This window comes from Mus musculus, chromosome 7 (assembly GCF_000001635.26).
Source record: "Mus musculus strain C57BL/6J chromosome 7, GRCm38.p6 C57BL/6J".
In the NCBI taxonomy this organism is placed as follows: domain Eukaryota; kingdom Metazoa; phylum Chordata; class Mammalia; order Rodentia; family Muridae; genus Mus; species Mus musculus.
This window is the reverse complement of record NC_000073.6, coordinates 87,503,320-87,523,297: the sequence shown is the minus strand read 5'-3', so window position 1 is coordinate 87,523,297 and position 19,978 is coordinate 87,503,320. Positions and strand designations below refer to the sequence as shown.

At 37.5% G+C, this 19,978-nt stretch overlaps 15 annotated features.

Annotated features, from left to right (window-relative positions):
- Nucleotides 12,302–16,012: a locus control region, noted in NCBI's record as "3.7 kb EcoRI LCR fragment". NCBI's record gives its function as "developmental regulation of Tyr gene in melanocytes" and the evidence as "EXISTENCE:transgenic organism evidence [ECO:0001131][PMID:8039502, PMID:14576318, PMID:11353514]".
- Nucleotides 12,303–14,573: an enhancer, noted in NCBI's record as "2.2 kb AvaII-EcoRI 5PT fragment". NCBI's record gives its function as "Tyr gene enhancer in retinal pigment epithelium" and the evidence as "EXISTENCE:reporter gene assay evidence [ECO:0000049][PMID:10402671]".
- Nucleotides 12,303–15,993: an enhancer, noted in NCBI's record as "3.6 kb HindIII-EcoRI S/MAR-containing or UPT fragment". NCBI's record gives its function as "Tyr gene enhancer in neural crest-derived melanocytes, but not in retinal pigment epithelium" and the evidence as "EXISTENCE:reporter gene assay evidence [ECO:0000049][PMID:10402671]".
- Nucleotides 12,303–15,993: a matrix attachment site, noted in NCBI's record as "3.6 kb HindIII-EcoRI S/MAR region including fragments a, b and c, which were matrix-bound in vitro". NCBI's record gives the evidence for it as "EXISTENCE:fractionation evidence [ECO:0000100][PMID:1822431]".
- Nucleotides 13,885–16,012: an enhancer, noted in NCBI's record as "2.1 kb EcoRI-XbaI HS fragment". NCBI's record gives its function as "Tyr gene cell type-specific enhancer, but not copy number-dependent" and the evidence as "EXISTENCE:reporter gene assay evidence [ECO:0000049][PMID:14576318]".
- Nucleotides 14,574–15,993: a silencer, noted in NCBI's record as "1.4 kb region of the UPT fragment not included in the 5PT fragment". NCBI's record gives its function as "Tyr gene repressor in retinal pigment epithelium" and the evidence as "EXISTENCE:reporter gene assay evidence [ECO:0000049][PMID:10402671]".
- Nucleotides 14,819–15,226: a DNAseI hypersensitive site, noted in NCBI's record as "melanocyte-specific; the nucleotide coordinates are approximate for this feature". NCBI's record gives the evidence for it as "EXISTENCE:in vivo cleavage assay evidence [ECO:0001075][PMID:8039502, PMID:1822431]".
- Nucleotides 14,919–15,126: an enhancer, noted in NCBI's record as "0.2 kb SspI core enhancer fragment". NCBI's record gives its function as "Tyr gene enhancer in melanocytes" and the evidence as "EXISTENCE:reporter gene assay evidence [ECO:0000049][PMID:8039502, PMID:17516925]".
- Nucleotides 14,929–14,955: a transcriptional cis regulatory region, noted in NCBI's record as "hs1 or box A sequence". NCBI's record gives its function as "required for enhancer activity" and the evidence as "EXISTENCE:reporter gene assay evidence [ECO:0000049][PMID:8039502, PMID:14576318]".
- Nucleotides 14,937–14,945: a transcriptional cis regulatory region, noted in NCBI's record as "core enhancer E-box motif E1". NCBI's record gives its function as "necessary for enhancer transactivation by microphthalmia-associated transcription factor (Mitf)" and the evidence as "EXISTENCE:reporter gene assay evidence [ECO:0000049][PMID:17516925]".
- Nucleotides 14,956–14,984: a transcriptional cis regulatory region, noted in NCBI's record as "hs2 or box B sequence". NCBI's record gives its function as "required for enhancer activity" and the evidence as "EXISTENCE:reporter gene assay evidence [ECO:0000049][PMID:14576318]".
- Nucleotides 15,027–15,050: a protein binding site, noted in NCBI's record as "S1 Sox10-binding site". NCBI's record gives its function as "necessary for enhancer transactivation" and the evidence as "EXISTENCE:chromatin immunoprecipitation-seq evidence [ECO:0000229][PMID:26206884]".
- Nucleotides 15,056–15,078: a protein binding site, noted in NCBI's record as "S2 Sox10-binding site". NCBI's record gives its function as "necessary for enhancer transactivation" and the evidence as "EXISTENCE:chromatin immunoprecipitation-seq evidence [ECO:0000229][PMID:26206884]".
- Nucleotides 15,088–15,097: a transcriptional cis regulatory region, noted in NCBI's record as "core enhancer E-box motif E2". NCBI's record gives its function as "necessary for enhancer transactivation by microphthalmia-associated transcription factor (Mitf)" and the evidence as "EXISTENCE:reporter gene assay evidence [ECO:0000049][PMID:17516925]".
- Nucleotides 15,108–15,751: an enhancer, noted in NCBI's record as "0.6 kb SacI-AvaII 3PT fragment". NCBI's record gives its function as "Tyr gene enhancer in neural crest-derived melanocytes, but not in retinal pigment epithelium" and the evidence as "EXISTENCE:reporter gene assay evidence [ECO:0000049][PMID:10402671]".

Genomic DNA, 19,978 nt, shown 5'->3' with positions numbered 1-19,978 from the left:
TTAAAAAAGAAATGTTCCTGTTTTTAGCTGTTGTTGATGATGTCCAGATTAATTATAGTGTTTGATAGAATGTATGAGTTATTTTAACTTTCTTGTTTCTTTTCAGACTTGCTTTCTGCTTGAGTAGGTCAATTTTGGAGAAAATTCTGGGAGTTGCTGATAAAACAGGTATATTCTTAAGGTTTTTGGGTAGAATTTTCTGTATATATTTATTAAATTAACTTGATTTATAGTATCAGTAAGCTCTGGTAATTCACTGCTTTAGTTTTTGTCTTGATAACCTGTCCACTGCAGAGAGTAGGGAGCTGAAGCATCCTACCATCCCCGTGTGATAGTCATTATGTGATTTCCTCAGAATCAATGTTTCTTTTATAAAGGATGCTGTCCTTTTTCTTTGTGTCATATATCATTAGTTGACATGTCATCTTGATTATTTTCCTTTGTTGAACATACATTGTCCTTCCTCATCTCTTTTGAATAATATTGGCTTGATGTCAATTTCGTTAGATATTAAAATGGATATAACAGCTTGTCTTTCAGGTAAATTTTCTTGGAATGCCTTTGTCAAGTTTTTACCCTGAGGCAATGATACTATGAATTTATAATGTTGAGGTGTAAGGATAAGCTGTAACTACCTTCAGCTGGTCCATTTGGTATCCATCGAAGCAAGTTCACATTCATCATTCTATCTTTGCCTGTTCTATTTCCTATTACAAACTGCTTTCAACATTCAATGGTTTTACTCATACTTGAATTTGGATAACTGAAACACTTTCTGGGGAATGTGAATACCTGGAAGGGTATTAGGTGCTATAGTCTCAATAATGGGAGTCCTGAAAGGGTTGTTTAATTTTTAACACTACTGATACTTACTTGTGCTGGCCAGACTTCTTGAGAAAAATATTCTGCTGCCAAAAAGGAAAAGAAATAAAGTAAGGAAGGAAGAAGGGAAAAGGGGAAGGATGATGTTTAGAAGAAAGTCTTCTAGGAAGCTAGTAAAATGGTTTGAGCTGAGGGTTGGGATTAGGTATTCATCTTGTCATGTGATGAACCTTCTATAACCTCTTTGATGAGTTATAGTATTCACACCCTCAACTTTGCTTTGTGTCATTCAAAAGATGAACCCAAAGAATACACTTCTGTGCTTCTGGGGTCAGAATCTAACATCACATTCCATCTTTAAGAGATATTCAAATATTCATTCTGTTTTCAGTTTGTCCTCAAAACTCACTTTGTGAGGTGTCATTTAAAATACTTTGCTAATTTCTGAGCTGTTCAAAATGTCTGCTGTTTCCATGGTGGTCTTGCAGCCTGATAATCTGCATGATCTCCTCTGAAGCTGGAACTATCAATTCCTCTACCCTCTGCCAGATCCACAGTGTCTCCTCTCCTTTTAGTTATGTGCTTAAGAATGGATTGATTTAGGAGTCCGTTATTATTGTGTTTAACTTTAGTCAGAAGTTATCAATTCACTTAAATTAAATTACAATGGTGGATTTTCTAATAATACATTTTCTTTTACTTAGTATGATAAATCTTTTCCCATGTACTACTTTTAATTATTTCTCTACTTACTTCAGCTAAGATTTATAGAAAACTTTGACATCGTTTTAACAAATATTATTCTCTATTACTTTTCTATCGAGTACTTGTTTGGTTTCATTCTCAAAAAAAGTAAACTGGACTCATAAAATTATTCGTAGATGTATTTCCCTGTTTTACAACTTTTTACAGATCAATATATAAGGTTTATGTTCCTGGATTTTTTCTATATATACAACTAACAAACCATACATATACATATATGTATATATATACACACACACACAAACACACACACACACATATATATAGTTGGTTTTGTTAGTTGTTGCACAAGTATTCAGGTTGTGTTTCTTATGAGACTAGTTTTGTAAATTATATTTCTCTTACATGCATATTTAATATGAGTTTTATTTCTAAATGTAATTTTTAGTATAATTCACTCCTCACTTTCATTTAATGCCCTTGTTTTTATGATTATGTCTTCTCCATTATAGCTGTCTCTTGTGAGACTATGCCAGAGCCTAGCAAACACAGAAGTGGATGCTCACAGTCAGCTATTGGATGGGTCACACTGCCCCCAATCGAGGAGCTAGAGAAAGTACCCAAGGAGCTAAAGGGAACTGCAACCCTATAGGTGGAACAACAATATGAACTAACCAGTACCCCAGAGCTCTTGTCTCTAGCTGCATATGTATCAAAAGATGGCCTAGTCGGCCGGCCATCACTGCAAAGAGAGGCCCACTGGACACGCAAACTTTATATGCCCCAGTACAGGGGAAAGCCAGGGCCAAAAAGGGGGAGTGGGTGGGTAGGGGATTGTGGGAGTGGGTATGGGGGACTTTTGGGATAGCATTGGAAATGTAAACGAGGAAAATACCTAATTTAAAAAAAAGTATTTATATCCTTTTATTTTATGTGTATAAGTGTTTTGCTGCTGTGTATGTTTGTGCGTCATGCTCATGGAGGCCAGAAGAGGGCATCAGAATCCCTGGAATGAGAGTTATAGATGCGTGTGAACCTCCATGTGGGTGCTTGGTATAGAACCTAGGTCATCTGTAGAAGGAGGAAATTCTCTTAATTGCTGTGACATATCTCCAGGTCCTGTTCCTGTGACTTTAACCTTTTCTCTCGTTAGACCTCAATTCTGGAGCAACAAGTAGATGGATAGAGTTTCATAAAATGACTAGTTTTCTGGTGAATGAATTGGTTCTTTCCTATATAAGTGATGTTGTTTTTATTCTTAACACTTTTAAGGCAATTTATGTTTTATATATACCGAGATTCATTTCAGTTTAAAAAAAAAACAAAAAAGAGTTAGTATCAATCATTACTGCCTTATAACCAATGGATTTGTAGTTTCCTATATCCTTTACTGCCACTTTTTAAATTATGCAATTAAAGTAACTGTAAATATGTAGTTTTCTGTAAGACTTTCTTTTTTTTTTTCTTTTTTTTTTTTTTTTTTTTTTTTTTTTTTGGTTTTTCGAGACAGGGTTTCTCTGTGTAGCCCTGGCTGTCCTGGAACTCACTTTGTAGACCAGACTGGCCTCGAACCCAGAAATCCTCCTGCCTCTGCCTCCCGAGTGCTGGGATTAAAGGCGTGCGCCACCATGCCCTGCTAAATGTGTAGCCCAGGCTGGCCTCGAACTTGTGATCCTCCTGCCTCTGCCTCCTTCAGCAAATCCTACTGGCATGCGCCACCACTACCAGCTCTGTAAGACTTTCATGGTCATAAGGAAGGATGAAAAACACTCCAGAAACTGTCACCTACATATGAAGCATGCCAGTCCAGTTCTGCATGGAATTTTTCCAGGTAAGTCTCAGAACTGAAGAAAGCTTATTGGGGTCATTCATGCTCCTTTCTTTGAAACTGCAATTGTTTGTGTGTGTGTGTGTGTGTGTGTGTGTGTGTGTGTGTGTGAACAGTTAGACTGTGGTGTCATTGGTTACCCTGTCATATGTAGAGTTGGTAAAGCTCTTTTTCCATTCTGGGGACTGCTGTTTTGTTCTATATTTTGCCTTACAAAAATTTCTCTGTTTCATGAGATCCAATTACTAATTGCTTATCTTAGTTTCTATGCTAAGGGTTCAGTAAAATAAGAAATGTTCTCTGTTCTGATCAGAAATGTTCATAAAGTTGTCTCCTGTACCAGTGCATTCAAGGCTATTCCTCACTTTTTAAAATCAGGTTCAGTGTATATGGTTTTATATTGATGTATTTGATCCACTTGGACTTGAGGTTTTTTGTTTAGGATAGATAAGAATGTATTTGCATTCCTCTACACACCAACATCCAGTTAGAGAAACACAATTTGTTGAAGATGCTTTCTTTTATCCTTTGTGCTAAATCCACTCCAATAGTGACCAGCGCGATGGGCCTCAAAAACCTGGGCGCTGTCCTGAGGCGAAAAGTTCAAGAAAACTTAGTCTCCTGGAACCCTGTCATCCTGTATAACGAATGCTCCAATATTCTTGCTTTAGTGGTAAACGGATCTGTGTGCTTTTCCTTAATATTGCTTTATTATAAGTGCCTCTATTTGACATATAGCTAAGTTAGATTCTAGGGAGTCCTTGAGCCAATCCTGGGCATGGATGGCTAAGTCACTGTCCTACGCAGGAATTTACCATTATCTAGGAAGAAGGAAGTTTGTGATCTAAGGAGGAATCAGAGTAGATACTTAGAACTATAGATAACTGAGTTACACCCATACACAAGTATTTACAATGGCCTAGGAGGAAAGGTGGACTATACAATAGACTAGAATAGGAACTATGGCAAGGGCAGAAAGCCCTTGCCCCTGACTCCTAAGATTAAGTGGACCTTAGGTAGAGCTGTTTTTGATCCCAGTTGTTAACACTGAATTATATCCCAGTTGGTTCCTGACAGTCCTTCCGTTTTTGTATTCCTCTGTTTTATGTAAGCATCTGGTAACCACTTTGTACCTTGCTGGTGTGTCACACAACTTCCCTATTTTCTTCTGTATAAAAAGTTTGATGCTCCATTTGACAAATTACATTCAGAACCACTCTCCCTTGTGTCGAGTCTGTTTGTCACCCCATTCCCGCTGACTCTATGCCCATCTGCCGGAACTCCTGATTCCCACAGATTGAGGGGGGTCAACTAGGCCAGGTCCTTGGCACCTTTGTATATTTCTAGCTTCTTTATCAAAATTCGGGTGCCCATAGATGTGCAGATTTGCATATGGGTCTTCAATTTGGTTCCATTGATTAATATGTCTGCTATGGTCTTCAAACACTATGTAGCCTTTAATACTGCAGCTAGACAACTCAAGTACAACTTGAGATCAGAATGGTAATACCTACAGATGTTCTTTTATTGTGTAAGATTGATTTAGCTCTCCTGGACTTTTTGTATTTTTGTATGAATTTGAATATTATTCTTTCATGATCTGTAAAGAATTGTGTTGAAATTTTGATTTGTGTTGACACTGTAGATTGCTTTTGGTAGGATGGCCATTTTTACTGTTAATCCTATCTATCCCTGATCATGGGAGATCTTTCGATCTTCTACTATCTTCTTTGATATCTTTCTTCAAAGACATGAAGTTTTTTTTTTTTTTTTTTTTTTCAGTTATTAGTTTGCACTTTTCTTGGCAGTTAAGCAGTATTTTTATTTTTTATTTATTTTTTTTTTGATTTTTTTTTCCATTTTTTATTAGGTATTTAACTCATTTACATTTCCAATGCTATACCAAAAGTCCCCCATATCCACCCACCCCCACTCCCCTGCCCACCCACTCCCCCTTTTTGGCCCTGGTGTTCCCCTGTACTGGGGCATATAAAGTTTGCAAGTCCAATGGGCCTCTATTTCCAGTGATGGCCGACTAGGCCATCTTTTGATATATATGCAGCTAGAGTCAAGAGCTCCGGGGTACTGGTTAGTTCATAATGTTGTTCCACCTATAGGGTTGCAGATCCCTTTAGCTCCTTGGCTACTTTCTCTAGCTCCTCCATTGGGAGCCTTATGATCCATCCATTAGCTGACTGTGAGCATCCACTTCTGTGTTTGCTAGGCCCCGGCATAGTCTCACAAGAGACAGCTACATCTGGGTCCTTTCAATAAAATCTTGCTAGTGTATGCAATGGTGTCAGCGTTTGGATGCTGATTATGGGGTGGATCCCTGGATATGGCAGTCTCTACATGGTCCATCCTTTCATCTCAGCTCCAAACTTTGTCTCTGTAACTCCTTCCATGGGTGTTTTGTTCCCAAATCTAAGGAGGGGCATAGTGTCCACACTTCAGTCTTCATTCTCCTTGAGTTTCATGTGTTTAGCAAATTATATCTTATATCTTGGGTATCCTAGGTTTGGGGCTAATATCCACTTATCAGTGAATACATATTGTGTGAGTTTCTTTGTGAATGTGTTGCCTCACTCAGGATGATGCCCTCCAGGTCCATCCATTTGGCTAGGAATTTCATAAATTCATTCTTTTTAATAGCTGAGTAGTACTCCATTGTGTAGATGTACCACATTTTCTGTATCCATTCCTCTGTTGAGGGGCATCTAGGTTCTTTCCAGCTTCTGGCTATTATAAATAAGGCTGCTATGAACATAGTGGAGCATGTGTCCTTCTTACCTGTTGGGGCATCTTCTGGATATATGCCCAGGAGAGGTATTGCTGGATCCTCCGGTAGTACTATGTCCAGTTTTCTGAGGAACCGCCAGACTGATTTCCAGAGTGGTTGTACAAGCCTGCACTCCCACCAACAATGGAGGAGTGTTCCTCTTTCTCCACATCCTCGCCAGCATCTGCTGTCACCTGAATTTTTGATCTTAGCCATTCTGACTGGTGTGAGGTGGAATCTCAGGGTTGTTTTGATTTGCATTTCCCTGATGATTAAGGATGTTGAACATTTTTTCAAGTGCTTCTCTGCCATTCGGTATTCCTCAGGTGAGAATTCTTTGTTCAGTTCTGAGCCCCATTTTTTAATGGGGTTATTTGATTTTCTGAAGTCCACCTTCTTGAGTTCTTTATATATGTTGGATATTAGTCCCCTATCTGATTTAGGATAGGTAAAGATCCTTTCCCAATCTGTTGGTGGTCTTTTTGTCTTATTGACGGTGTCTTTTGCCTTGCAGAAACTTTGGAGTTTCATTAGGTCCCATTTGTCAATTCTCGATCTTACAGCACAAGCCATTGCTGTTCTGTTCAGGAATTTTTCCCCTGTGCCCATATCTTCAAGGCTTTTCCCCACTTTCTCCTCTATAAGTTTCAGTGTCTCTGGTTTTATGTGAAGTTCCTTGATCCACTTAGATTTGACCTTAGTACAAGGAGATAAGTATGGATCGATTCGCATTCTTCTACACGATAACAACCAGTTGTGCCAGCACCAGTTGTTGAAAATGCTGTCTTTCTTCCACTGGATGGTTTTAGCTCCCTTGTCGAAGATCAAGTGACCATAGGTGTGTGGGTTTATTTCTGGGTCTTCAATTCTATTCCATTGGTCTACTTGTCTGTCTCTATACCAGTACCATGCAGTTTTTATCACAATTGCTCTGTAGTAAAGCTTTAGGTCTGGCATGGTGATTCCGCCAGAAGTTCTTTTATCCTTGAGAAGACTTTTTGCTATCCTAGGTTTTTTGTTATTCCAGACAAATTTGCAAATTGCTCCTTCCAATTCGTTGAAGAATTGAGTTGGAATTTTGATGGGGATTGCATTGAATCTGTAGATTGCTTTTGGCAAGATAGCCATTTTTACAATGTTGATCCTGCCAATCCATGAGCATGGGAGATCTTTCCATCTTCTGAGATCTTCCTTAATTTCTTTCTTCAGAGATTTGAAGTTTTTATCATACAGATCTTTCACTTCCTTAGTTAGAGTCACGCCAAGATATTTTATATTATTTGTGACTATTGAGAAGGGTGTTGTTTCCCTAATTTCTTTCTCAGCCTGTTTATTCTTTGTATAGAGAAAGGCCATTGACTTGTTTGAGTTTATTTTATATCCAGCTACTTCACCGAAGCTGTTTATCAGGCTTAGGAGTTCTCTGGTAGAATTTTTAGGGTCACTTATATATACTATCATATCATCTGCAAAAAGTGATATTTTGACTTCCTCCTTTCCAATTTGTATCCCCTTGATCTCCTTTTGTTGTCGAATTGCTCTGGCTAATACTTCAAGTACTATGTTGAAAAGGTAGGGAGAAAGTGGGCAGCCTTGTCTAGTCCCTGATTTTAGTGGGATTGCTTCCAGCTTCTCTCCATTTACTTTGATGTTGGCTCCTGGTTTGCTGTAGATTGCTTTTATCATGTTTAGGTATGGGCCTTGAATTCCTGATCTTTCCAGAACTTTTATCATGAATGGGTGTTGGATCTTGTCAAATGCTTTTTCTGCATCTAACGAGATGATCATGTGGTTTTTGTCTTTGAGTTTGTTTATATAATGGATTACATTGATGGATTTTCGTATATTAAACCATCCCTGCATCCCTGGAATAAAACCTACTTGGTCAGGATGGATGATTGCTTTAATGTGTTCTTGGATTCGGTTAGCGAGAATTTTATTGAGGATTTTTGCATCGATATTCATAAGAGAAATTGGTCTGAAGTTCTCTATCTTTGTTGGATCTTTCTGTGGTTTAGGTATCAGAGTAATAGTGGCTTCATAAAATGAGTTGGGTAGAGTACCTTCTACTTCTATTTTGTGAAATAGTTTGTGCAGAATTGGAATTAGATCTTCTTTGAAGGTCTGATAGAACTCTGCACTAAACCCATCTGGTCCTGGGCTTTTTTTGGTTGGGAGACTATTAATAACTGCTTCTATTTCTTTAGGTGATATGGGACTGTTTAGATGGTCAACTTGATCCTGATTCAACTTTGGTACCTGGTATCTGTCCAGAAATTTGTCCATTTCATCCAGGTTTTCCAGTTTTGTTGAGTATAGCCTTTTGTAGAAGGATCTGATGGTGTTTTGGATTTCTTCACGATCTGTTGTTATGTCTCCCTTTTCAGTTCTGATTTTGTTAATTAGGATTTTGTCTCTGTGCCCTTTAGTGAGTCTAGCTAAGGGTTTATCTATCTTGTTGATTTTCTCAAAGAACCAACTCCTCGTTTGGTTAATTCTTTGAATAGTTCTTCTTGTTTCCATTTGGTTGATTTCACCCCTGAGTTTGATTATTTCCTGCCGTCTACTCCTCTTGGGTGAATTTGCTTCCTTTTTCTCTAGAGCTTTTAGATGTGTTGTCAAGCTGCTAGTATGTGCTGTCTCCCGTTTCTTCTTGGAGGCACTCAGAGCTATGAGTTTCCCTCTTAGAAATGCTTTCATTGTGTCCCATAGGTTTGGGTACGTTGTGGCTTCATTTTCATTAAACTCTAAAAAGTCTTTAATTTCTTTCTTTATTCCTTCCTTGACCAAGGTATCATTGAGAAGAGTGTTATTCAGTTTCCACGTGAATGTTGGCTTTCCATTATTTATGTTGTTATTGAAGATCAGTCTTAGGCCATGGTGGTCTGATAGGATACATGGGACAATTTCAATATTTTTGTATCTATTGAGGCCTGTTTTGTGACCAATTATATGGTCAATTTTGGAGAAGGTCCCGTGAGGTGCTGAGAAGAAGGTATATCCTTTTGTTTTAGGATAAAATGTTCTGTAGATATCTGTCAGGTCCATTTGTTTCATAACTTCTGTTAGTTTCACTGTGTCCCTGTTTAGTTTCTGTTTCCACGATCTGTCCTTTGAAGAAAGTGGTGTGTTGAAGTCTCCCACTATTATTGTGTGAGGTACAATGTATGCTTTGAGCTTTACTAAAGTGTCTCTAATGAATGTGGCTGCCCTTGCATTTGGTGCGTAGATATTCAGAATTGAGAGTTCCTCTTGGAGGATTTTACCTTTGATGAGTATGAAGTGTCCCTCCTTGTCTTTTTTGATAACTTTGGGTTGGAAGTCGATTTTATCCGATATTAAAATGGCTACTCCAGCTTGTTTCTTCAGTCCATTTGCTTGGAAAATTGTTTTCCAGCCTTTCACTCTGAGGTAGTGTCTGTCTTTTTCCCTGAGATGGGTTTCCTGTAAGCAGCAGAATGTTGGGTCCTGTTTGTGTAGCCAGTCTGTTAGTCTATGTCTTTTTATTGGGGAATTGAGTCCATTGATATTAAGAGATATTAAGGAAAAGTAATTGTTGCTCCCTTTTATTTTTGTTGTTAGAGTTGGCATTCTGTTCTTGTGGCTGTCTTCTTTTTGGTTTGTTGAATGATTACTTTCTTGGTTGTTCTAGGGCGTGATTTCCGTCCTTGTATTGCTTCTTTTCTGTTATTATCCTTTGAAGGGCTGGATTCGTGGAAAGATATTGTGTGAATTTGGTTTTGTCGTGGAATACTTTGGTTTCTCCATCTATGGTAATTGAGAGTTTGGCCGGGTATAGTAGCCTGGGCTGGCATTTGTGTTCTCTTAGTGTCTGTATAACATCTGTCCAGGCTCTTCTGGCTTTCATAGTCTCTGGTGAAAAGTCTGGTGTAATTCTGATAGGCCTTCCTTTATATGTTACTTGACCTTTCTCCCTTACTGCTTTTAATATTCTATCTTTATTTAGTGCATTTGTTGTTCTGATTATTATGTGTCTGGAGGAATTTCTTTTCTGGTCCAGTCTATTTGGCGTTCTGTAGGCTTCTTGTATGATCATGGGCATCTCTTTTTTTATGTTTGGGAAGTTTTCTTCTATTATTTTGTTGAAGATATTAGCTGGCCCTTTAAGTTGAAAGTCTTCATTCTCATCAATTCCTATTATCCGTAGGTTTGGTCTTCTCATTGTGTCCTGGATTACCTGGATGTTTTGAGTTAGGATCCTTTTGCATTTTGTATTTTCTTTGACTGTTGTGTCGATGTTCTCTATGGAATCTTCTGCACCTGAGATTCTCTCTTCCATTTCTTGTATTCTGTTGCTGATGCTCGCATCTATGGTTCCAGATCTCTTTCCTAGGGTTTCTATCTCCAGCGTTGCCTCGCTTTGGGTTTTCTTTATTGTGTCTACTTCCCCTTTTAGTTCTAGTATGGTTTTGTTCATTTCCATCACCTGTTTGGATGTGTTTTCCTGTTTTTCTTTAATGATTTCTACCTGTTTGGCTGTGTTTTCCTGCTTTTCTTTAAGGGCCTGTAACTCTTTAGCAGTGCTCTCCTGTAATTCTTTAAGTGACTTATGAAAGTCCTTCTTGATGTCCTCTATCATCATCATGAGAAATGTTTTTAAATCTGGGTCTAGATTTTCGGTTGTGTTGGGGTGCCCAGGACTAGGTGGGGTGGGAGTGCTGCGTTCTGATGATGGTGAGTGGTCTTGATTTCTGTTAGTAGGATTCTTACGTTTGCCTTTCGCCATCTGGTAATCTCTGAAGCTAGCTGTTTTAGTTGTCACTGTTAAGAGCTTGTTCTTCAGGTGACTCTGTTAGCCTCAATGAGCAGACCTTGAGGGTAGCACTCTCCTTAGTTTCAGTGGGCAGAGTATTCTCTGCAGGCAAGCTCTCTTCTTGCAAGGCAGGTACCCAGATATCTGGTGTTCGAACCAGACTCCTGGCAGAAGTTGTGTTCCACTCACCAGAGATCTTAGGGTCCCGTGGGGAGTCCTGTGTGGGCCCTTGCGGGTGTTGGGCAAGACTCTGCTGGCAAGGAAGCCCGGGGCTCGAGTTGAGCAGAAGGGACTTGTGCCCCAGATCAGGCCCGGGTAGCCTGCTTCCCTATGTACCGCAGTCTCAAGTTCCGTGCGATTGGATTGGGGCAGGCGCTGTGTTCCACTCACCAGAGGTCTTAGGGTCCCGTGGGGAGTCCCGTGTGGGCCCTTGCGGGTGTTGGGCAAGACTCTGCTGGCAAGGAAGCCCGGGGCTCGAGTCGAGCGGAAGGCGACATGAAGTTTTTATCATTCATGTCTTTTCCTTGTTTGGTTAGAGTTACCCCCAAGATATTTGTTATTATTTGTGGCTATTATGAAGAGTATTGTTCCCTGATTTCTTTCTCAGCCCATTTATTATTTGTATATAGGACAGCTGCTGGTTTAATTAATCTTGTATCCAGTTACTTTGCTAACCTTGGTCATCAGCTTCAGGAATTCCCTGGTAGAATTTTTGGGGTGTTATATGTACGTTCTCATATAAACTGCAATAGAGATACTTTGACTTATTCCTTTCCAATTTGTATCCTCTTGATCTCCTTTAGTTTTATTACTGCTTCAAGTACTGTATAGAGTAAATATGCATAGATTGGACAACCTTATCTTATTCCTGATTTTAATGGAATTGCTTTTAATTTCTCCCCATTTAACTTAATGTTAGCTATAGGCTTGTTGTAAATTGCCTTTATTATTTTTAGGTATGTCTCTTATATCCCAGAACTCTCCATTACTTTTAGCATAAAGGGGTGTTGCATTTCTTCAAAGGCCTTTTTTAGCATCTAATAAGATGAGTATGTGGGTTTTTTCTTTCAGTTTTTTTATACAGCCGATTACATCAAAAGATTTTCATATTTTGAAGAGTCCCTGCTTCTCTGGGACAAAACCTAATTGATCATGGTGGATGGTCTTTTTGACATGGTCTTTCGTTCAGTTTGCATGTATTTTCCTGAGTAGTTTTGCACCAATTTTCATGAAAGAAATTGGTCTAAAATTCTCTTTATTTGTTGAATCATTGTGTGGTTTAGGTATCAGGATGATTGTGGCCTCTTAAAGTGCCTTTAGCAGTATTCCTTCTGTTTTTGTTTTTTAGAATGCTTTAAGGTATTGGTATTAGGTCTTCTTTGAAATTCTGGAAGAATTCTGTCCTAAAACAGTCTTTGGGCTTTCTTTGGGGGGGCGGGGGGGATTTGGAGTCTTTTAATGATTGCTTTTATTTTCTTATATATTACAGGTCTATTTAAATTGTTAATATGATTTTCATTTAACTTTGGTAAGTGATACCTATCAAGAAAATTGTCATTTCCAATTTTATGAAGTACAGGTTTTTGACATATGTGCTAGTAACTTTCTGTGTTTCCTTGGTGTCTGCTGTTATGTTCCCTTTTGGTTTCAGGTTTTATTGATTGGGATAGTCTCTCAGTGTCTTTTAGTTATTTTTGAATAAGAGTTTTTCTACCTTGTTGATGTTCTCAAATAACCTACTCTTTGTTTCATTGTTAATGTGCATTCTTTTGTTTCTATTTTATTGGTTCCAGGCATGAGTTTGATTATTTCCTACTTTTTACTCCTCTTGGGTGTGTTTGTTTCTTTTTGTCCTAGGGATTTTAGCTGTGCTATTAAGTTGTTAGTATGAGATGTCTTTAATTTCTTTACAAAGACACTTAGTGCTAAGCACTTTTCTCGTAACACCACTTTAACTGTGTTTGGGTATATCTTGCATTCCTTTTCATTGAAATCTGGAGAGTCTTTTATTTCTTTCTTTATTTCTGCCTTGACCTCAAAGTCATCCAGTAGGGAGTTGTGCAGCTTTCATGAGTTTGTAGGTTTTCTGTTGTTGAATCCCACCTTTACTCCATGTTGTCTAATAAGACACAAGGCATTATTTCAACTTTCTTATATCTGTTGAGGCTTATTTTGTGAACAACTATATGATCAATTTTGGAGAAAGTTTAAGGATTGCTGAGAGAAAGGTGCCTTCTTTTTTTGTTTGGGTGAAATGTTCTAAAAAATATATATTAGGTCTTTTACCTCCATTATTTCTTAGTTTAGTTTTTGTCTAGATGACATGTCTATTCATGAGAGTAGGATATTGAAGTCTCCCACTATTAATGTATTAGATTCAATTTGTGATTTGAGCATTAGTAATGTTTCACTTCCAAATGTGTTACCCTTGCTTTGGGGACATAGATGTTAAGAACTGAAGTGTTATCATGGCTAATTTTTCCTTTGATGAGTATGAAATGTCATTTTCCATCTCTATTGACTAATTTTCTTGTAAAGTGTGATTTGCTAGATATTAGAATAGCTAAAACAGCTTGCTTCTTGAGTGCATCTGCTTGGAATATTTTTTTTCAACCCTTAACTGGAGGTATTGTCTATCTTGATGTTGAGGTCTATTTTTTGTACTCAGTGAAATGATTGATTCTCTTTTTGCATCCACTCTGTTTGCCTGTGTGTTTTATTGAGTAATTGAGTCCATTTACTTTGAGAAATATTAATGATCAATGATTCTTCATTTCTGTTATTTTGGTGGTGGTGGTGATAGTAGTGATAGTTGTGTGCATGTGTATGTGTGTGTGTGTATGTGTGTGTGTTTGATTTTTCTCTGTATCATGATTGCCTATATGCAAAACTGTAAATATTTTTCATTAATACACTAGAATTTGTGTTTAAATGATATACAGACTAATCTATACCAAATGTGTTATTACAGATTTTCTAGACTAAATGACTCATCAATCCTCTGTTAGATTTAAATTTTGGGTAACTCTTTTATATATGTATCCTTTATAATGGATTTAGAAGTTTGAATCCCATCAAAAAGACAGTACATATATATTGTATGGAAGAATATCAAAGTTTTGTAGTGATAAAACTAGGCAATTTTGGCCTAGAGCTTTGCAGTGATGATTAGTAGCAAGAGTTTGGTTGTAGTAATATGTTATCACACTGTCTCTCTGAAATGATATTTCTCTAAATATTCACTTCTAGCAATCATGTTCATTTGTTTACATGAACCACCAAACCTAAACATGAACTACAAAATGTATGAACTTTCACCCACAGTGTTATTTTCTCATGGCTCTTGTCCTTTGTTCCAAATTCAACCAGTTGAAATAATGGCAGTATTTTGTAAATTCTGTACATTTTTTTTCTCTGTTCCCTATACTTGACAAAAATTTCCCTTTTTTCACATTCCTCTATTTACACTGTTCTTTTTTCATGGTTAAGAAGAGTCAGTATGACCCTTCAAGCAGTGTTTCCTAACAATCTTGTCTCTTAGGCTCATTTATAGAGGGAATGAGCTATGTCTCCACAATACCTCAATATTACTTGAGAATAAATTCCAACATATAGACCTGGTAATAAGCCATAAGTACCTTGTTCCATTGATAAGTGTTCACTTGGACCCATCAGTTACTATTCCATACATCTTCACTTTCTGAACCTCATTTATGTTTGAAAATTCAAGATTAGAATAACTATTTAATGGAGGTTATTTACAAAGATGCATTATGTGGCATTTGTGGTAAGAATCATTTCGTGGGTCCACAAATCCATTGCATCATTCCTTGAAGTGGTTTAAGTCTTTTGATTGTCATTGTTAATAACTGCATTAAAAGATTCCTTCATTCCCTGATTTGAGCTTGACTTTACTCACAGCTAGAAAATTAGAGGCAGAAGGAGAGTGAAGTCAAAGGTCTGCAACTTCCTCTTTGCCACATAACAAGAAAGTTGCTTATATCCTTCTCCAAGGTCATAGTTCCTGCCAGCTGACTTTGTCAAGACAGTGATGTCTGTGTTCCAGCAGTTGTTCTGAGTATCCTTTTCATTATCCACTGTCCTTTCTTCTTAAATTCCACCCCCAACATTGTAAATAGCTTCTTTCTTAAACTCTGTTCAAAGAACCAGCTTGAGTGTGTCAGCTGCTTCCTGCTGGGGTCCTGGCAAACCACAATATTATTAACAATATGTACCCAATAAAGAGTCCTGAAATTGCCACACCATCACCTTTTTATATTCCTATTCAGATTGTGAACTTCTACAAAGCAGGAATGTGGCTTGTTTATTTTCCTGTTATCTTGCACTGTCACACTTAATTCTTGGGAAAATAAAAACACAAAATATGCATTTCTTTGGTCTACTGAATGAAGATGGAATGTGTATTACTCTGACTCTTTAAATGTAAATGGTGCTTCATATTCCTCTAAAGCCTTAAGCACAATAACACAGGGTGGGTGGTAAGAAAATATCTGTAGTATGGATACAAATTTGTTCCATAAGAATATAAGTATAAAATTATTAAATAAAATGTTTCAGGAAAATTTAAACTGGAACAAATCAAGGTAAGTATCATCTAAAAATGAGCTTAGGTAGACATGTTGAGTTGAGCTTCTAGGGAAGCTGTTAAGAGTAATTATTTAGAAAAAAAGTAGGTCAAGAAGAAAACACTAAATAGATTATTCAGATAAACATTTTATTTCAAATAGTATTTTCATAGAACATTTTGAGGGCATCTGTTTGGAAAGAAATTGATTATTGCATTAGCTCTGAGATTCACATCTTTCTTGTTTATATAAGAGCTCTTTTAAAATTGTGTTTTATGATACTGTCTCTTGTTGAATGTTGCAGTCTCTCCTCCAATTCAGACATCTCCAAGGGTCAGGAAGCAACATGAGCAATTCAGTGAAAGATAGTATATTTCCAATGTCTAACCAAAAATTGTAGATTCTGATGAAAGCCTGGTTGTGTGATGAGACACACAGAGAGAGAATCAGACTTGGAAAATGGCTGCACAGCTACAAATACTTCAAATACTTGCTATCAAGCTTAACGGCATGAATTCAATCTCTGAGATGCTTATGAAAAAAAAAAACAAGAAAAGAACTGACTTCTGCAAGTTGTCCTTTGACCTTCACACACTTGTAGTGACTGTAAATATGCATGCACTCATACACATATTCATGCAAAATAAACTGAAAAGGTAATGCAATAAAAATGTTTCAAATGCACAAGTAAAGATAATAAGATAATGAAGGTATTTCATTTTCTTAAGCTATGAAAATATAATGTCTTTTTATGGCATTGTTTTATTTATCTACATTCCAAAACTTGCTTTCCTTTCTGGTCCCACCTCCCTGAGTTCTTCACTTCCTTCTGCACACCCCACAACCCTCTGAGAGAGTGGTTCCTCACCTGTACACCTACCCTCACTTCATTTCCACCACCATCCCTCTTTCCTGGGGGATCAAGTTTCCACAGGTTTAAGTGCATCCTCTTCCTCTGAGGACAGACAGGGCAGTCCTCTACTATACGTGTGCCCAGAGCCATGGACCAGCCCATGTATGCTCTTTGGTTTTTGGCTTTAGTCTCTGGGAGTTCTGAGGGTTCTAAATTAGTTGACAATGTATTCTTCCAATGGTGTTGCAATCCCCCTCAGCTCCTTCAGTCATTCACCTAACTCTTCCATATGGGTCTCTGACCTCAATCCAATGGTTGGCTGTAAGTATCTGCATTTGTCTCAGTCAGCTACTGGTAGAGCCTCTCAGAGGACAACCTAGCCAGGTTCCTGTCTGCAAGCAGAGTATGGCATCAGAAATAGTGCTAGGATTTTGTGTGTGCAATGGGATGGATTCCAAATTGGGCCAGTCACTGGGTGACCTTTCAGTCTCTGCTCCATTTTTGTCCCTGCATTTCCTTTAGACAGGAACAATCCTGGGTTAAAATTTTTGAAGATGAATAGTTGGCAACCCCGCCTCAACTGGGGGCCATTGTCTATCTACTGTTGTCCTTCCAGGTTCCATTGCTCCACTATTCCACATTTCAGCTAATGTCATCCCCATCGAGTCTTGGGAGTCTCTCACATCATAGGTTTCTAGAATATTTTAGAGGTTCCCTAGGCCTCCTAGCCCTTACTGCTGCAAATTTCAATCCATTCTCCTGGCCCTCTGGGCGTCTCTTCTGTCTCCCCACATACCTGATTCTATCCCTCCTTTTTCCCTCCCCCACCCCTCTCCCACCCAGGTTCCTCCATCTGCCTACCATGATTATGTTGTTCCCCATTCTAAGTGAGTTTGAAGAATTCATACTTGGGTCTTCCTCTTTGTTAAGCTTTCTATGATCTGTGAGTTGTATCATGGATATTCTGAATATTTTGGCTTATATACACTTGTCAGGGAGTACATACTATACATATCCTTTTGGGCGTGGGTTACCACACTCAGGATGATATGTTCGAGTTCTATTCATTTGCCTGCAAAATTCATGATGTCCTCATTTTAAAAAAATAAATAGTATTCCATTGTGTAAATGAATCACATTTTCTGTATCTATTCTTTGGTTGAAGGACATCTGGGCTGTTTCTGGCTTCTGGATATTATAAATAAGACTGCTATGAACATAATGGAGCACATATCCTTGTGGTATGGTGGAACATCTTTTGGGGATAATCTCAGGAGTGGTATAGCTGGGTCTTCAGTTACAACTCTTTTCAATTTTCTGATGAGCCACCGGATTGATTTCTTTACCAACATGGAAAGAGTAATTCTCATCTTCATATGGAAAAACAAAGACCCAGGATTGCAAAAACAATTCTCAACAATAAAAGAACTTCTGAACTCAAGCTGTACTACAAAGCAATAGTAATAAAAACTGCATGGTATTGGTAGAGAGACAGAGAGACAGATAAATGAAATAGAATTGAAGACCCAGAAATAAACTGACACATCTATGGACACTTGACCTTTGATTAAAAAACACACACACACATAAGGTGGAGGGAAAAGGAAGGATCTTCAAGAAATGGTTCTGGTCTTACTGACAGTCTGCTGTAGAAGAATGCAAATTGATCCAGATTTATCTCCTGATACAAAGCATAAGTCCAAGTAGATCAAGGACCTACACATAAAACCAGATAGAGAATCTAATAGAACAGAATGTAAAAAAGAGCCTTGATCACATTGGCACTGAGGAAATTTTCCTGAACCAATGGCTCAGGCTCTAAGATAAAATAATTGACAAATGGAACTTCATAAAACTGAAAAGCTTCCTACAGTGTCAATAGGGCAAAATGGTAACATATAAACTGGGACAAGATCTTCACTAACTATACATCCTATAGAGGGCTAGTATCCAAAATGTACAAAGAACTCAAGAAGTTAAACTCCAGAAAATCAAATAACCCAACTTAAAAATGCTGTAAGGAACTAAACAGAGAATTCTCAACAAACGAATCTCAAATGGCTGAGAAGCACTTAAAATTTTTTTCACCATCCTTAATCATCAAGGAAATGCAAATCAAAATGGCCCTGAGATTCAACCTCACATAAATCAGAATGACTAAGATCAAAAACTCAAGCAACAGTACGTGCTGGTGAGGATGTGAAGAAAGAGGAACACTCCTTCTTTGCTGGTGGGATTGTAAGATGGTTTAATCTCATTTTTTAATAGTCTGTAGCACTTGCCAAAGCAATTATAATAACTTATATTTTACAGATGAGAAAACTTACACAATTTATTTGCTGAAAGTCACACACAAGAGAAAAGCACCAAAATTTAATTAATTAATTAAAAACAATAATAACAACAACAACAACAAGACGTTTGCAGTAATTTATGAGCTACCAGGACAACCACTCTAAACCAGAGCAGTCAGGTTTTTACTTGACTTTATTGTAGGCCCATTTTCCAAGGCCTTTCCTTATTTGTTTCTTTGATTGGTTATTTGCCTCGAATTTATTGAGTCCAAAACCAAGTTGAGTATAACATTAGAAAACACCTCAATCAGATAGGCAAGGAGAACATTGGTTTTAATTTGAATGCATGAGCCCACTGACAGCATGTTTTAGACTACTATAAAAGGTTTTCCAGGATAATATAAAACTTCAAAATAAAAGAAAATCCAAGCATTTCTTACTTATAAAATCGTGCATTAATTTTCCATTACAATGAACAAAATTCAATTATACTGCTTTTATCATTTTTGTGAGTCTCTTGACAATAAAATTTTGATGAACATTCCAATTAATGTGTTAAATAAAAAGAAGATAAAAATGTTTCCATGACCCGTTTTTTAAATGGAGGAAAAATATGGAAAATGGAAAATGTCAAAGAAGTCTTCCCTTCCCTGACATCTTCAGTAATAATAATAATAATAATGATAATAATAATCATATGCAAACTAGAGCAATGTACTGCAGGATGTCATATTTTGAGCTCAAGTAAGAGGAATTGTTATATTTCCAACCAATAACAACAACACTGAAAATCTTGTAACATTTCTCATAGCATCTAACGTTTACTAGTATTTGACTGGAAAAGCCTTCTCAATGCTGAACAGATTTTATAATCTGGGAAGTGCAATACAGGATGCTATGAGAGGAAAGACATTGGTAGACTTACACAGCTGATAACCTTCTGAACAACAATGACAACCTGAGAGGCAAAATATGTGCCCTGACACAGCGGTGGCACAACTGTTATAGAGGAAACCAGGCATGCTTTGCTTGGTTTGAGGCCAAGTCCTCATGATACAATGTGTTGGGTTTTTTTTTTTTTTTTTATTAACCCAGTTAAAAATTCATAACTGAAGAAGACTTAGGCCTTAGGGGAAACCTACTACTATTGGTCAGCTAAATTCATATAGCACAAATCTCCTTTCTAAATGCTTAGTTTTTATATGCTGCTTACATTCTATTATTATTATTATTATTATTATTATTATTATTATATCTTTTTTATGGTTCAGTCATTGTCCCTCTCCCAGTCAACACTTCAACTATTCCTCATCCCATTCCTCCTCCCTCAACTCCAA